This window comes from Lagopus muta, chromosome 4 (assembly GCF_023343835.1).
Source record: "Lagopus muta isolate bLagMut1 chromosome 4, bLagMut1 primary, whole genome shotgun sequence".
In the NCBI taxonomy this organism is placed as follows: domain Eukaryota; kingdom Metazoa; phylum Chordata; class Aves; order Galliformes; family Phasianidae; genus Lagopus; species Lagopus muta.
Window position 1 is genome coordinate 56,981,096 of NC_064436.1, and position 18,217 is coordinate 56,999,312.

The 18,217-nt window shown below is 42.0% G+C and overlaps 1 protein-coding gene across 2 annotated transcripts in view; it reads right to left on the bottom strand.

The window, feature by feature from the left end:
• C1QTNF7 (C1q and TNF related 7) overlaps positions 1–18,217 on the bottom strand; it is a 56,359-nt gene that overhangs the window by 36,657 nt on the left and 1,485 nt on the right. For both annotated transcript variants that reach the window (XM_048941664.1, XM_048941665.1), the window contains exons 2-3: positions 12,087–12,220; positions 9,656–9,729 (exon numbers count right to left, since the gene is read on the bottom strand). The gene's annotated coding sequence lies outside the window, so the exon portion shown is untranslated. The remainder of the gene's footprint in view (positions 1–9,655; positions 9,730–12,086; positions 12,221–18,217) is intronic.

Consider the following 18,217-nt stretch of genomic DNA (forward strand, 5'->3'; position numbering starts at 1 on the left):
TGCTGGACACTCCTCTCTTAAATTTAGTGGCTAGAGGAAGGTTGTAAGTCAGCCTGCTATTAAAGGAGCATTTTCTGAGGCAAGGGTCAAAGTAACACAGCACTAGTAAGATGCCAGCTATGTAATGGATTCCAGGGCTGGAGCTGAAAGGGGGAAAATTAAAAAGTGCTAATGCTGCTGCTGTACATGTGGTACGCAGCTGTACTACACATCATCAGATGAGTAGTTTTCCTTAACACACAGCACGTCTGACAATCTGGAATGGAATCCGAACAAGTAAAACCTGGTGTTGAAAACCAGGAAAGGTCCTCACAATCTCCACTGCTGTCAGTGAGAATTCATACTATAATGATCAAAAACTATATGAAGGTGAATACTGCTGTAACTTGTTTAAATTGCAGGCCTGCAAAAATATACTTAAGACATCTGGGATCAATTTCTATTTTGAAATTCTGTTCATACATAAGGAGGGCTTGTAACAAACTGAGAGACAAGATAGTCTTGAAATACAAAGACTACAATGAAAGCATTTAAATAATTGTTTTATATGCATGGCACTCTCACTTCAATCTCACATCTCGCTTTTGGTGAATAGGACTATTTGTGCATGGTTTCCTCTAATATATTACATGTAGCTAGGCAACAATAACTGTTGTATCTGGGCAAAAATAAAATACAGTGTGGGTCACTGATCTATGCTAGACTTTTTCTGCTTCCTGGAGCTATCCAGCTAAGGTTCTTTGCAACTCGTATGTGGATCCTCCATACTATCAATCCCGTGTCTTCAAACTTGTGCAACATACCTGCTCAGACTTGCCAAGCCATCAAAGTCAGGACTGTAGCTATAGCTCAATTAAGGTGAGATGCTAATGCCACTCATTCGTGTGGTCTCAGCTAGTATCTGAACTAGTGATTAATAGTCAAGAACTCAAGAGTTGCAAACTCCTCTTGAGGATTTGCATTACATGTTCAAAAAAAAAAAAGAATTCTGTTATTTCTTTTTTAGACCCATAGTATACCCTATTTAGTCCATACAACTTCTCAGTCCTGAAATCTGAATGGACAGATCTTGAGCTGACATAAATTGGTACAGCTGTATGGACTGCAAAGGCTGCATCATTAATTGATACCAGCTGAAGTTCTGGCTCAAAAATGTGCAGAAGCATACATATATATATACATTTATCTATTTATGAATACGTCAAAGCTCATCTTTAGGGCTTTTATCAGACCTCATAGGGGCTGACCATTTGTTTTTGAATGCTTCATTGAGTATATAATTTAAGAATGTAAACACATACCATTCAAATCCATCAGAAGCACATCTCAATCATACACAAATGTCCTGAATCTGCCTGTCAGGAGCTGTGCAATCCTCCATTCGAAGGTCAGAAACAATTCTGCAATAAACTGCTTTGCTTTTTAGAGGTATGGATGAAGACTGTAGATGCTTAGAAGCAAGAACAGTCTCATTCTTTCGTTGTGAGGCTTATCTGCACCTGAGAGATTTTAAGGTACTGCTACTTCATCAGAGACCAAGTGGTTAGGAACATCAAGGAAACACTGCTCACCACAGAGGACATTGCTGAGAAAAGTTGTTTGCAGCATCACTCCAAGCCTTACTACCATTCCACTGTAAAGTGGCAGCCCAGAAGGACTCCTCTATTCTTGGCTTCATCTAAAGAGGGGTAGCCACGAGGGTGATGGATGTGATTGCCCCCCTCTATCCTGCCCTTGTGAGGCCCCAGCTGGAGTACTGCATCCAGGCCTGGGGCCCCCAGCACAGGAAAAGCACGGAGCTATTGGATTGGGTCCAGAGAAGGCCATGAAAATGATCAGAGGGCTGGAGCACCTCAGCTATGAAGAAAGACTGAAGGAGCTGAACTTGTTCATTCCGGAGAAGAGAAGGCTCCAAGGATTGCAGCCTTCCAGTTCTTAAAGAGGAACTTACACATGGGGGGAGAATGACTTTTTACATGGTCTGATAGTGACGGCATAAGGGGAAAGATTTTCAAAGTAAAAGAGAGGAGATTTAGGTTAGATGCTTGGAAGAAACTCTTTACTCTGGGCACTGGCACAGGTTGCCCAGAGAAACTGTGGATGCTCCATTACTGGTGGTGTTCAAGGCCAGTTTGAATGGGGCCCTGGGCAGCCTGATCTGGTGGGTGGCAACCCTGCCCATGTCAGCGAGTTGGAACTGGATGAGTTTCAAGGTTGCTTGCAACCCAAGCCATTCTGTGATTCTATGATTCTGTGACTGAAGAAGTAAGTAAGTATGGTCATCCATTTCTTACAGAAAAGAGCTTTGTTCAGTGCAGCAATTTTTGCAGACACCCAAGGTGAAGAGGACTCTGGTAGCAGCTCCCTAATAAAGCATTTCTGCAAAATTGAGCTAGTCTTGCTCTTGTGTCTTTTTAAGGTTTTTTAACGTTACTGAAATGCTTTTATTTCAATGCTGCCTGTGCATGATAGACATGGTATGGCTGGGTGCCAAGCTACTTGGAAAAGAGCCTTTTGTAATGAATAATAAAACAAACTTCACGCAGTAGAGAATGATGGTGTGAAGTAGGTGTCAGCATAAGTACGGTACATACATTGTTTGTAGGCTGAAAGGTTCAGTATAAGTGCAATGCTCAGGCTCTCTGAGGTTAGCTGAGATCTGCAACACTGCTACGGTATCAGAGAATCATGGAATGTTTTGGGCTGGAAGGGACTTTAAAGATCATCTGGTTCCAACCTGAGCGGAATGCTGCACTCCAGTGAGGTCTCTTGAAAGAAGAGCTGAGGGGGAAGAATCCCCTCCTCAACCTGCTGGCCTTGCTTCTTTTTACAGGTGATACCAGTAATGTTCTGGGTTTCCCTGGGCACTGTGCTTTGCTGCTCTCAGACAGCTGGGGATGAAATAACATCTTCAGGAGCAAGAAGGGCTGTGCACTCAGGTCTGATTTTGACACTTACGAGACAGAGGGCTGAAGTGCCTGTTATACAAAAAATAACGGTCCTACGGTCTGAATAGATAAATATTATAGTTAGTGATTAAAGGAAGCAGTGCCAGGCACTTTTGGCCAGCAGAACAGGAAGGTGTTTCATTACCTCAGGTTTCAAAGACCTTGGACGTTTAGCAGTACCAAGGGTTTGCAAAACTGACAAGGAGGAAGCGCTGGTAACAATATCTGACACACATTTACTTCATTCATGGACAAATTAACATTAATTATCCAATTTATAAATGAGCTTTAAGTGGAAGCCCCCTGTCAACTCTCCCCCCACTGCTGCATATTTTTAGGATTGTTTGTTTTTAGTAATAAATTAGAAACATCTGCTTCCGTTGACATAAGGAAGGAAAGCACGTACAGCAAATTTGCAGGGCTAGCTGCTGGGATGCTGGAGGGGATTGGGTCCCAGAGACCAGGCATGGTCCTGCCCATTTCCAGCTGTGAAGGCTAGGAACATTAGGCCTTTCTTTGGGTAGAGGAGGCCCATGGCTGCTGCAGGTCTGTGCCTGGCTGGTGTCTGAGGCAGGCTGCAGCAGCAGTGAAGGTTTCCAGCAGCGTGTGCTAGACAGATCCTGCCTTTTAAGGGTATCTTGGCAATTCTTCCCTGCGAGCAAAACTGTTTCTGCTATGGGATCATCTAGTCTTAATCGCAAGGAATCCAGACCTTGTTCCAGAATAATCACAGAGGTCATTCAAGAATAAGCAGTGATGGCACTGATCACATGCAGTGAGCGCTGTCCCGCCATCTCCTGCAATGAGGGAAAAGGTGCCAGTTTAGGACTAAGATGTTTTACAGCTCTGGCATATCTCCTGAGGGATGATAGAACTTCCAGATCTCTGAGACAGGCTGAAAATAGCCAGGAGGTGCACTATGTTAAAGCACTTGCACAGGCTTCACCTCATGCAGGAGGTATGAGAACAGCCCTCCTTGGTGTGTGCCACTATCAGCCGAAGTGGAAAACTTGGGCAAAATCCTGCCAGATGCAGCAACCCAAATATAACCTAGGCATCCACGGAGCTGCACCCATGATGAACCCAACCCTTTCATCCCCTTATGTGGCCCCTTTGAAGATGTCTGGATCTCACTGCAGAGTTTTACTAGGGCAGCAGAACCAGATGTTTTACACACACTCATCAGGTTTTTGCTGCAATTTTTGACAATCAAAACTCTCAATCCACAGCCCTAGACTGCAATGACAGAGCATGCCTGGAGAAAGGGAGAAACTGTGATGCCTGGAGGTTTCCAATAGACAGCTCCTGCTCCTAAGATGCCCTACTTCTCTGCCTGGCTGTCTTTTCCAGATAGGTTTGAGGATAATGTGCATTTATCCAAAGTTTCCAAATAACCCATTAAGTCTCTTTGTGTCAGTGCAAGAAACCCCTAGCAGAGTCACTGCATGTTGGCTGTACAGTACAGGTATGATGAGATGGGCACCTCCTGGAGATTTAGAAGGCATCACTGAGTTGTGACGAATGTAAATTCATTTCCATCTGAGAAATGCCAGGCACAGGAATTTTCAATCACAGTTCTGCTTAAAGAAGGCTAGAAAATCACAGCTGATCTGTGTGCGGGGAGCTGCTCTATTCTGTAATACAGAGGAAACTCCATTCTCCTTGAGATACTGAAGGCCACTTGAGGTCTTTTTTCTCAAAAAATGCAGCCTCCAAAACCCCATATAAAGCAGTGTAACCCCACGATAAAATTTAAAAGACGATGAAATGTAGCTGATACTCTTCTAGAGAAGCCAAAGCCTCACTGCCTGGTACAATGCTCTTTTACAACACTGAAAGCATCACTCAGCCACTCAAGTGGGAAACAGAGACCCTTGAGAAAACCTATTCTCAGAGGGAGAAGGGTAGAGGGAGGGGAGAGGCAGGTGTGATGTCATGTTTCACAGCCAGCTAGAACCACTTTTTGTTGTGCTTTAACTGTTTTCCTGTCTGAATGTCCATGATGCACTTTTAAATGCTGCAATGCACTCGGGGGAATTTGGTCTTTGCATGTCTACAGGGAGCATTCTGATATATATTCAAGTAATATTGAAATAAAGTTGAATAGAGTATTCTATTTATTTATTTCCTTTCTTTTCCATTATGGCTGAGTATAAAAGTGAAAATTTTCTTCGTCTAGGAGTAGACCTGCACTCCAAGCTTTAAGGGAATTGCTTTGCAGGAGCATAGACCATCCAATTCCCATCCAAAAATCATTACCTCTCTTTGGAACAACTTCTTGCTGCCCCACCTCAAAGCTGGTGCTCAAGACATGTTGGCCACTTTCTAGCAGGAACTCCTGCACTGAATAACAACAATAGCAACTCAGAGAGGCAAAAGCAGCCTCGGTCTTCCTCCCAGCCATTGGGAAATTGGCCAACTGGAAGCTTGAGAGCAACACTGCCTTCCCACATTATTTGAACGGGGGTTACAGGGTTTCCCAGATACCACCATGGCTTCAGGAAAGAGTGGATGCCAAAAGGATCTCTATCAAGGAGCCAAAAGGCTCTATCAAGGATGTGGTAAAGGGGAAATCCCTGGGTGAGTATGTGGAGGCATCAGGAAAATTGCAGGACTACAAAAAAGAGAATACAGGTAATATATGGGAGGAAAAGGGTAGAGGAATTGGAGACAAATAAATACGTGTGGAACTGAGAGAGTTTCTCAAGTTGGGCTGTGATCAAAGGCTGTTCTTGTGGTTTAGAGCCAAAAAAGTTCAGGCTCTGGCAGATAACCTGCAGAGCATTTCCACGCATAACTGGACCTTGGAAAGTCTCAAAGGAGTCAATTGCTCTGTAACAAAGCATAAATGTAGTGTCTGGAATGAGCAATGGATGCAGAAAGTGACTTAGGTGTTTCTCTGTTAAGTCCTAAGAGAAACGTTTCTACTGTTCAGTGACAGTGAAAAGAAATTACATGTGAAAAAGGACATGAATCAACAGCCTGGATGTGTCAGGGTGTGGAATTATTCCCTGGGTACACGAAAGCATAACAGACCAGAGCTGTGCAGGAACATCAGTGCAGGGCTAACAAGACTGGCGTAACATCAAGTTTTTATGGACTGCTGAAAAGGGAAGAGACTTTTGGTCTTCAGTCCTAACAGCAAGAAAGAACAGAAGGCACGTGTTCCATCAGGAGGGACCTTCTCCCTCCAAGAAAATGAAGAGTTTTCCTGGACCAACACGGAAAAAGTTCTGCTTTTTTCCCCCCAAAATGTAAAGAAATGGGAGGTCCCACCCAGCAGCTCCCAAATCAGGTCCCCCGCGTTGTCCTGGTGCCAGCGATGAGGCCCACTGGACAACAGGAAAGAGGTGGGGTGAACAGGCTCGACACACACCTCTTTAGCTCTGCCCTATGAGCCCTTTTTGTTTTCACAGCAGTATCACTCCCTGTTCTTACTGCTTATTTTTTAAACTGCATTTCAGGTCCTGTTTCCTTATTAATACCCTCTCTACTATCATTTTTGCTGAAAAAAAAAAATATTATTGAAAGAATATAAAAAAAACTCAGAGAAATAAAACAGAGTGCATTAAAATATATACTAAAAAGCTTCTCGCTATGGAACTGTTTCCTTCCTTCCCCAGCTTTAACCTCAGACTCTTGCCAGATGTTCCTGTTTATAGCAGGGTGTCTGATTTTGAATTTGGGGTCTTTCCAAAGGGGGAGGGCAGAGTATAAAGCTGAAAGTAGGATGGGTGGCCTGATGGTGTCCAAACACAGCCAAGTATCTCAATTAAATCTTGTTGGAGACTTGGCCTCCACTTCTGTAGGCTGCACTATGCTTGGGGCTGAGAGATGCTGTACAGATGGACAAATCCACTAGATAGACTGATCGCAAGCCAATAAATTTAAGCCAGCACAACATATGGACTCTCACATCTATCAGCCTTGGAAAGATTTCTCCCCACAGACTTCTTCCAGGTTTGCCCAAAGTGAAACATCCCAGGCACTGAGACTTTTCCCCTCTCTCTCAGATTGTTTTATAACCACACACCTCTCATTGCCAGAAGCATCTTCCCATTATGTACAGCCTAATCTTTCCTTTTAAATCCAATCCCATTATTATTTGTAGTAAGATCTGGTTTTATACTTAACAGTTCTGCCCTTCCCAAGGCCTACACCTGCCAGACCTGTACAGACTATTTAATCTTATGATTCTATCCCTTCTCGCTCAACATTTAGTGAAACTGTAAAACATCTCTGAAGTACTGAGTCAGGTCCTTCACAATAATGCCTTCATTACTATGAGCTTTCCAATTTACATCCAGTATCAGGACTAGACACCCAAAACCAGATCCACGCTGCTTTTCCAAAATAAAAATTAAACCCTACTATATGAAGAACCTGAACAGTTTACTTTAGCATTGTGAAATCAGACTAATCTGGATTTCCTCTTCAGCTCCAAAGAGAAAGAAAATACTTTACAGATCTGCACCTCTTAATTTAGAGAGTCTATGAGCAGAGATGAAAACATTTTGCTGACAGTTGCAGCCTGATGCCCATCATTAAAATGTAAGTAGGCCCAGTAATTATCTCAAATACAGCCTTTATTTTTCCCGTTTGAACACAAAAGACAAGCTTGCTGAGTGTGTAGTGTTTTCTGCCAAGGAATTCACATTAACTGCTTTGTTGTCCTTTCAACTAAAAAAAAAACCCACATCAGCAGTTAAAAGTGGGGTTTGACCTTTCTTGTATCTGTGATAAGTAACCTGCAGGAATCAGAAAGTGAGACCTGAGGTTAAGTTTTCTGCATTTTATCATCTGCAGTGTGTCTCTTTGGGAACATGGATTTTATTTCATATGCAGTGACAGTATGTGTAATGTTGCTGTAGCACTGGTGAAAGTACCTTGAACGTTAGGCTTTCCAGCACACGTGACATACCTGTGAGTGGACACACTAGAGAGAACTAAGGGTATGTCAATTCCAGCACACTGAACGGGACACTCAATCCAGCCCTCAGGACACTGCTCCTATGTGGATTTTTGTCCACCTTCTCACCTTACAACCGTATATAAGCATAACAGTGAAATGTGGAGATGAGAGTGGAAATGAAATAATATGAATACCAGGCTAAGGAAGAATATGAATTCCAGGATAAGGAATAGGCAGCCATGGAGGAAGGGGGATGAACTTCCTTTGCCCTGAGCCATATATTCTTTGCCCATCTGATCTTTGTTGGATGTACCTCCAGTCCTATCTTTCCACAGTTCATAAAGAATGGTGATGCTGGGGTTCCCTCTTGGCATAGAATTTAACTCAGGGGTTCTCAGAGGAAAACAGACTCTCAGAATTTCCTTTTTTTCCAGTGGGCCAGGCACATCAGCTCCTCTGCATCCAATTTTGCTTTTCCACACCATTTCCCTTGCTCTTTCCACTCCATGTTTCTCTACTCTTAAATAGATTCCTTAGCTGGAGCATTTGTCCATGGGGACACAGCGCAGGCTGGATTGCACAGGAGTTCAGTGGGGCAGCCCTGCATTTCCACCTACTCTGAAAGGGAAACTCCACTCCAGTAGCACAGATGAAACTATCTAAGTCAGGGAGAACAGAGAGCAGGGGATTGCAGAAAGAGGGGGTTTTTCTCTTTAACTCACTGTGCACTATGTTTGTGTGATTTCTGAAGCATGTTGCTGTTTCTCCATTCACCAGAAGAGCGGATAATAGCAAATTACCATAGCTTGCACAGCTCTACGGACTGTGTAATGCTGTGCTCACACCCTTATTTTCCTAAAACCTCAGCAGCCTGAAAATCTTCATCATTTCCTTGAAAGTGAGTGGGTTAGAAAAACTAGTCACCATTGTGAGTATCATGTTTTGGGCAGCTGGCATGCAAGCAAGCGTTGCCTCAGCTTCATCTAAATAATGGTAACCAGAGACCCAGGGGAGAAGAGAGAGCAAGAAACTGCTTATCCACTTACACTCTCACCTACTCAGACCACGGTTGTGTTCAATCACTTACACTCTATTTAACAACACCCACTCTCTCCACTGTCTGTAGCACATAGCCACAAAACATACTGCCAGTAGCAGTGGAAACAAAAAGTTAAATGACCTTAGGAAGGAAAACTGCAACAGAATAAATGTCCCACCAGAATAACAAATGGATATTTTTTTTTGGTGAGAGCTTACTAAATTAAAATTGTGAGATTAACTTTGCAAAAGCACAACCCTGAAGCAAAATGATTTATTCGGTATTTACAGATATTTTTTTGCAAAACAAATTTCTATGAAACCATAGCAACAAAGGTTCAAGTGAATACTTGGAATGATGCTGGAACCATTCACGAGGGAAAAAGCCTATAATCTCTATTTTGGGTTGATAGAATGTAAGATTAAAGCTAAATAGAAATAAATATTTCAAAAGATCTTAAACAATTACATCACCCTAAGCCTTGTGAAAGGTAGACATTTATAAAGAATTTTTTTACCAGAAAATTGTGTCCTGGATTTTTTTTTCTGTCTGGTAATTTCTGACAGGAAGGTTGCATACATACATGTCAAAGTCTTTCTTTCTTACAAGTTACATAAAGAAATTTAACAGAAGAACTACTGCAATGGATTTTAATGGAACTGTGTATCCCAGCAAAAGCCTGCATTTTTTCTGAAAGTTATAACCTCTTCTTTGAAAGGAAGTCAGAATAGGAAAACAGAATCTGTTGCAACTTACCTTCACATTTGAGTAGATGACACCTATTTTTTCCAGGAAAAGCAACACCCTTCTTTCGGGTCGTGCCGAAGGAGCTGTAAATTGAAGCCAACAGGTAATTGTTGGTATTTCCAAATCCGTTAAAGCCAATTTGAATGCCTCAGTGATAGATAATGTACTTCACGAAAACTTATTTGAAGCTTGATGCTCTTGTATTGAGCTTTGTAACTGCCTGTCTCAGCTAAATAAGTTCCCACTCCTTTCCTCGGACACTTGCCAAGTTTTCTAATTTAAAGCAACTGTCTGCTCGCTATAAAACTCCTGCTGGAAGGAGCTCAATGTATTCTGCTGAGCAACGACCAAGCGTGTGCTCTGGACTGAAGAGGTGGGTCAGATTCCCAGCAGGATGTGGGGCATAGCCTCCCTGAGGTAACGTTATATCATCTTTGGAAAGCATTATCAGCTAAGTTGTCTCCTCAGTAAAGACACAGAAGAGGAAAAAAATCATACTCTTTCTGGCATGTCATCCTCGCAGCGTGGGATTTGGGAGGAGCACCATCTGCCTCAAAGTGAAGGAAGAAGCCACAGCCTCAAATGCACCAGAGCTGCCAAAGGAGCCTGTTCCCCAAATCTGACAGGAGGCTCCCCATATTTTCTGAGGCAGTAGTCCTCGCTCTGAGGCTCTGGGGACAGGTCCAAGGGCTTTCTCCCGGGCTTCCTCTGCTGCTGCTGCAATACGAGATGCTCCTCTCACAGCAGAGGAACTGAGGTCCTAAATGTGTCCGTTGAGATTTTAGAGACTTTCAAAGAAAGTCATGGCAGCTATTCTATCTTCTGAGACACCGTCAAGATTTAAATAACAGAGGCATGACTTTCAAAGGCATCCCCACACTGGAGATGACTGTTCTGCTTTGCTCACATTAAGATAGTGGAGCACATTAAATGTAATTCAAGCAGAAGAACTGTTTGAGCTCATGTGGAAGGTGAATAATTCCTCCTTGTTGTGAGGAATTTATTTCAACCATCCACAGCTGACCCACATGATGCATGTTTATGAATGAAGTTCCCATTTTGATAATATGAGTTCTCTACAGAATCTTAAAATACAGGTAAAAATATAAGCAAAGAAAAAGGCATCAATATCTAGGCCTAAACTATAATACATTATGATTTTGGACATTTCAGTCTCTGAGCACCCAAATTCCATGTTAGTACGAAAACAAACTTCTGCAGACACTTATGCTGAGTACTGTCTTGAAATGAGGATCCTGAAAACCAACCACAATACTGAGTACTTCTGGAAATCTGTGCAACAGATCTGTTCATGCTAACACAACATAAGGATTACTGTTGTCATTATTAAGTGACTTTTGCTTTGCCAGCCATATTGTCTTGCAAAACTAACATAAGCTAGGATGGGCTCATTAGACTGAATTAGACTGAAATTTTAAAGTGTTTGATGCACCTGAAAGAAGAAATCAATCTCATATGACAGAACCAGATAAACTCAAAATGCAACCTGTGAAGTAATATAGATGATCTTGTTCATTCAAACATTTAACTCACATGACACTGAAATACAAGGGCTGCTACAGAAGTAATGCCTCCTATTTTATTATGGTGGCCTATGACACCAGAGGCAGATGTTGGTGGTAGCAATAAAGGTTGAACCTTCCCACCAATATTCCATTACATTTTGTTGCCATGCAACAGGTGGCCACAGAGGGGCACTCTGACAAAATGGCTCCTCCTGGAAGCAAAGGTATGTCATTGAATTCCTCCAGGTGGAAAAAAATTGCCCCCCTTGACATTCATTGATGCTTACTGAATGTTTATGGAGGCTGAACAGTGGATGTGAGCACAGTGAGGCAGTGGGTGGTACCTTTCAGCAGCAGTGACAATAGCAACAGACCACCTCCACTAGCACAAATTTTTACAAGTGCAGCACGCAGGCTCTTGTTCATCTCAGGCAAAAATCAGAGCTAATGGTGGTGACTATGTTGAAAAAGAGGGTTTTGTAGTTGAGAATTTTCTCTATCAAATAGTGCTTTGTGATCTGTATATCTGTTGTAGATTCTGTGGAAATAAATAGGAGGCATTAGCTTTGTAGCAACCTATGTATTAAATATTTCGTATTTTTTACTAAGAATTAAAAAAGGATCCTGTCTGTTCAATCAATACAGACACAATACTGCTGCCAATGATGAGAGTAAGGATTTCAAGAAAACCGATTCTCTTTCAAAGGAGTACAAATTAATGATCTGCTGGTGAACTTAGTTGCAGATGAAAGTGTAGTGAAACACTAATACTGTCCTTATCATATCGCTTTAATGTACTGTAGAAGCTCAATGGTTTCAGTGTCTTAATTTTCATTTTGTGAGCAGGAATTATTTATATCCTTTTAGAAGCAGGCAATGCTTTAAACTTGTATTGGTTTGCTTATAGTAATTACCTTGAATTTTTAAAGATCATTCAGAGAACACAGCCCTCATTCCCATGCTTGCTTCTTTCTGCACCAGTCCAGGAAAACATGAGTTGCTGCATCTTACTCCTATTCATTTCGTGGGACAGCAGTGGATATCACCCCTGTCACATAGAAAAAAACAACACAAAAATGTTTATTAGTGGCTTAGAGAAGACTGGCAGGAATTTATATGGGATTTATCTGGATTTGTCTTCTTGTCTTGCTGTTGAATACAAGTTTTCATATGGTCACATACAGGCAAACATCTATTGCATAACAGTTTGCTGTGTCTTGAATACAAAAAAAATAGAAATTCATGTAATAAATGCATGAGAGAAAATGTGCTCCAAGGAACATAGTCATCAGATCCTTGACAAATTGTCATTTTTTATCCTCTCAGGAGAAAAGCAGCTAGCTTATTTTAATTCTTTCTCTGACCAAAGCATTTTAAGATTCAGCAGGTTCTAATAAGTATCAAGGACATTTCCAACACATGTATCGGAGCCAGGAATCAAACAAAACCTTCCTCTTGCAGTGAACCTCTAGGCAGTAGATTTGCTGGCGGGAAGGAATACAACTTGGAGGCATTAAAAAATGAAGTATCCTTTGATGCTGGGATTTAGGATTTTCCTCTGTTATGGATGAATGCATTTACATCCAGATAATATCCAATTCAGTTGTCACAGTGCTAATGTAACTGCTCAGGACTCATCTTGGTACTGAGAGAAGGAGAAGGTTTATATAGCACAGTGCATTCTAGGAAGTCACATAGCTGCTAACAGCCAGAAGCCTTATTCTCTCCTTATCTGGAGTGAGAGGAATGAAGATGAACTTCATTCAGGTAAACAGAAATATGCCACTGTCCAGTGCCCTACATGAAAATCAAACGTTACAAGAAAATACTATGCCAAAACACACAAAAAGTTTTGCTTTGTTTTTAAGGGGTGCTGCTTTCATAACCCCCAGCTGGTGCTTCCACCTGGAGAAGTCCAACAAGTGAATGGCTGCAGGGTGGGATGTGACCATGAGGAACAGCACAGGGCTGGGAGCTGCCAGGGCCACACACTTCAGGGAAGCATCTAGATACCAATGAATTCACTCCACATATCTATTTTTGTATCTGTATGGAATGCAAACTGCAACTCCAACAGAGCTTGAGATTTTTCAAATGAGTATAATTTATTCTAAGCCTAAATTTGCTAGAAAACTTAGTCTAATGCTCATTTATCCAGTGAGATTACCAAATTGAAATCAGCTCAGCTCTGCACCTCCATTCAATCATTAGTCTCCAATGTAAAGCTAACAAGCAGGATTTAAATCTTATCTGCTTGGTGCAGCTTGGAACAGCAGTGCTATAGGTACTGCTCTGAAATGGAGTGCTATTTGTTGCAAGTGGTGCAGCACATTGCTTTTCTCACCTTCCAGTGAATCAGATCAACCCAGTGGTAAGGCTTGGAGTCTTACTAGGGTAGAGCATTGCAGCTCCATCTCCTCTACTATTTATCAGTAATTACATGTTCAGTTGGACTCCCACTTCACCGACATACTTCTCCACAAGATGAAGAAGGCTTTTCTCCTGCTGTTTTTCCCTTCTCTTTTTCTTCACTGGCAAACTTTTCCATCAGGAGTCTTACGGACCAGAGCACAGAACTGCAGAAATGTACTGATGTCTTAAGCCATTGCTGGGAATTCAATGAGACTGACAAATAGGACAGGGCTTCTGAAATGCGTAGTGTGTTGTAAACTAACATCAGCAAAAAGCAATGCTTTATCTAACTTGTCCATCTATCTCATTTTTTTTCCTCCAGTAATGTTTTCTCAGAGCACAGAGAGTGACCATCGTTCCAAATGCAGAACTAAACAAACAGCAGAAGTAACACTTTTGTACTACAGAACTGTCTGGTTTCAGTTATTAAAACTTTTTGTCTTGTGTCACTCCAGTATGTTGTGCTGCAGACCAGTAGTACTCCAAACTCTAGACATTTATGCTACTCAGAAAATGTCACGTTCGTATCACTTGGCACAGTTGTCTATGGTGGAAAGGGAAATAAAGTCCATATCTGTCAGTTCACATCCCTTTCAGAACAAGGTTACTGTCTTTGCTTCATAGCTGGATATACAGTTGTACCCTCCAGAGGCATCTTAGCTTCCTCTCCAAGAGGCCTCAGCTTATCACTCTCCTTTATTTTGGAAAAGAAAGAGGAAATAGGCCATCAGTTTATCTTCTACTCATATTAGCTAGATGGAATGAAAACATGCTTGGTATTCAAGACAGTATATTAAGAATAGCTTATATTTATTTTTCTTCTGCCAAGTGCAAGCCCAGAAGCAATGAAAGATAAGCCTGAAAGTAACAGATTCATTTAAAATTAGCCACACAGTGGTTTGGGAGTACTGGGAAACAAAACAGTTCCTCTGAGCACCATTAACAGCTCTCTCTAATACAAACAAGCAGTCTGTATCTGCAGGAAAGCCAGCTCTGCTGGCCATGTAGCATTGGTGCTTTGGTACCTCCACTGTCATCCTCTCATGATCCGCTCATGATACCATTGTCAGTACCCTACAAATATGGGTGAAGTACCAGCCCTGCTGCTGTTCCTCCAACACATTAAACCCTGGGCCTTAACGTTTCTACAGAAATGTTGGCCCACTGGTATTGGAGATCATGAGCAAAGACAGTGAAGACAGCTGTACTGAAGAACTCGGCAACCTTTGGCTTCATTCTTTTTATTGCCCAGGACGAAAGGGTACATTAGTGAGGTTGTTTCTACAAGCTCCTCATTCAAAACCCCCATGAGGAAGAATGCTACAGACATACACAAAGGACAACAACTTTGCACTGCGTGCACACACCAGCCTTAATTTATATGACACAAATCTGTTCAACCTCACATATGCAAACTACTTATTTTTCCTATCTTCTCTTTCAACCAGACAGGATAGGAAAAGACTGTTATCCTATTCCACGCTCCAAAGGACTATACATGTAGCACTTCAAGTCATAAAGAAAACATCAGCTTGAACTGCTTTCAAGTTTCCTTATTTTGTTTGTTCAAAGAGAAAGTTATTCGATTTATTATGCTTCATTTATCTGAAGCAGCCTGCAATGTGCTAGCTGAGTGCTTTGACCTTTTGCATATTCTGTAGCTGATTGGTTTGGCCATCCATCTTCTCCACTTGTTGAAACCCCCACTTAGCAAAGAAAGGCCAACAGCCAAGCCTGTGTGAAAAATGTGATGCAAAAGGAATCAATTAGGAGCAGGGTATATTTCATTGTATTTCCCATAGTATATTAGACATTGAAGATTATGTAGAATCTGAAAAAGTGCCTAAGGTGCCTGAACTTTATGGCTGATGACAAATTATGACTATATTACAGTTTTTGAAAAATCTTTTTGGGAAGAAAAGATTCTTATGAAATCTCTGGTAGAAAGCAGTCAACATTTCTATTTCCCACAGTGATCTAAGCTCTACCAGTTAATCTAGTTCACTTCTGACTACACTGGCAACTTCTCTCATTTAACATGGCTAAGACCAAACTTTATAGTTTCCTTAGTGAGCCATGTCTAATTGAGACTATTTCTTTTGACAATTCCATCCTCACTTTTGTCCAGGAATGTGAAGAGGGGAAAAAATGATGTAGAGCAAATCACAGCTTCTCTGCAGAATGACAAAGCTTTAACAGAGGTATAGGGGCTGTCCTGTTGGCAGAGGAGCGCATAGGCTGGTGGCCAAGCAACCTTCCAAACAGCAGGAGGTCTGGACTTGAACTTCCTCAGCCTCAGGTTTATATGCTAACCCTGCATATAAAACTTGCCTGGGCAAATGTTATTTGTAGAACATTACCACTTGGATGTGGAGAGCTGCATCTGTACTAATCATGCTTTACAAGGAGTAGGCTCTTCAGAGTAAGGAAATGCAGAGAAACATCACAAACCTCTCAAAACTGTTGTTTGTGAAAGAGTTTCAAGTAATACCGAGCTTGAGGATAGGTAAAAAAAAAATCACTGCGAAAGAAATTCAAACATAGAAGTGAATTTTGAACTGTGTGTACATGACAATTCGTGCTGAATATTTGCCAGAAATTATGGCATGTGAATGGCTCATAGTCCAGTTACCTGGTCTCAAATCTTACAGTTATATTCTATCCATTACTCCCTACAGTCAAAGAGAATTGGGTAAGAAAAGACTGTTTACCTCAGACAAGGATAGGAATCATTCTGAATTCACGCAGTGCATAACCAGGAGGGCAAAAACACAAAAAATACAGATTTGCTTCATCTGATGAGAGTGTTTTCTGTTAACAGAGTAGCTGAAAATGTCCTCTTCTCTGAAAAAGGGCAGTTGTTCTACACAATTCAGAAAGTGTCCCTTCCAACTCGCCCCATGTGGCCCTTGATCAGTGTGTTTCTTGGGCAGAAAGGGCAGCAGCAGAGTACAGCTCTGTGTTCATGCAATGAGACAGCCAGACAGTCTTTAGAGCTATTTTCGTAATGCAGTAAATATCAGCCTTGCACATTAGGCACCCTGTGGTTCTCCCTGACTGCAAATACAGCTTGCTTGGGTTTGAAGAGAGCATTATCTGACATCCTCCTGCAAATGATTCAAGGGTTACTCCAAGATAAAATGGCAACTGCTCAAGAAAACCAAAGGCTATATATGAATATACGCATGTATATTCATTTCTGCTGTTCCGTCTCCATCTGTATGATAGGCTGACTTTCCAGCTGCTGAGCTGCTATCAGAGGGTGCCATTTCTTCTTTTAAATGGAAAGAGGATTCTTTTAATTGTTAATTGATACCACCCCCCAGAGCTAAGGGTGGATAAAGCACGATTGATTACAGATGGCACCGTTATACAGCAGTGGAACAGGATGTGATGTGCATTAGCAGCAGAATACCTAACTACAAGGGCTCACCATCAAAAACAATCAATTCAGTTCAGTCTCTTTGGAAAGTCTGGAAAGATCCATGCCGTTAAATTTCTGTTCATAAAACTTTATTGTCTATGGATGCTTTTCCAAGTGAGTAGGCTGTTGGCTACACACATTTCCTGACCTGTACAAGTTCCCTGACATTAATGGTAACAAAATATAGCCGACAACTTTCTGAAATGAAACATCTGAAACAAAACAAACAAATCACTGCTGTCACAATTAGCCTGACTACTTAAAACTACAGAGGTAGCGTAACAGCACTGATCAACACGAGTAATTTATCTTAAAAAGTTGGAGCATATATTTTCATTAGTAGAAAGGCCTTTCTTTCACTTGTTCATACATGCATCAAAAAGGACAGAAGTTGAAATTAGGGATGTAAAGTGACACATGCCTGGAGGAACAGCCAAATGCACGAGCTTCTCTCTTACTGCAAGGCACAGGAGTGGCACAGACACCCCAGCTTATGGTCCTTCAAGTGAGCAGGAACAGCTGAAACTCCAATATTAACTGCAGGTTTTCAGTGGAGTGCCTCAAGCAGAAAAATACTGCTTCCACAGTGTCATGAGTCTTAGCATCCCTTTCTGCAGGAGAGATAGAGGCTGCCCAGCCTGGCTCTGGCCAGGACATTGCACCACAAGAAAAAGGGCTTGAAAACTTCTCCTTCCTAGTCCACTGCTCCCATAACAAAGCTTGGAGCATGCCTGCTGTCCACAGGTGGACTCAGTCCAAGGTCTCAAACAGGGATAAGGGCAAGAGAGGCACAGTGCAGACCAAACTGCTGTAATGGACTCCAGGCAAACAAAAAATTTTTGCTAGCAAAATACAGCAAACATACAGCTTCCCCCAGGCTTCAGGGGCCCAAGCAGGATTTCCATCAATCCTAGGGCTTCTGTGTCTCCAGGTAGGCCTAGGGCTCCCTTGGGCTTTTGTGTTGGGATGTGGAAGGAACAGTGGAACTGGGGTAGGAGGCAGGTTTCCATGCAGGCTTCCCAGCAGTCCTGCTCAGGCTTCACTGCTTGGAAATGAAGGTACAACGTAACAGGAACAACAGCAAAGAATTTGGAAAAGCAGAAAGCAGTAGTTGGAGTGGTAACAAACTCTGGAAAGCTGCAAAGACCATCTCCGTTGCAATCCTGGCGAGTGCTGAGGTATTCAGCTAGCTGACTGCAGCAGGGATGG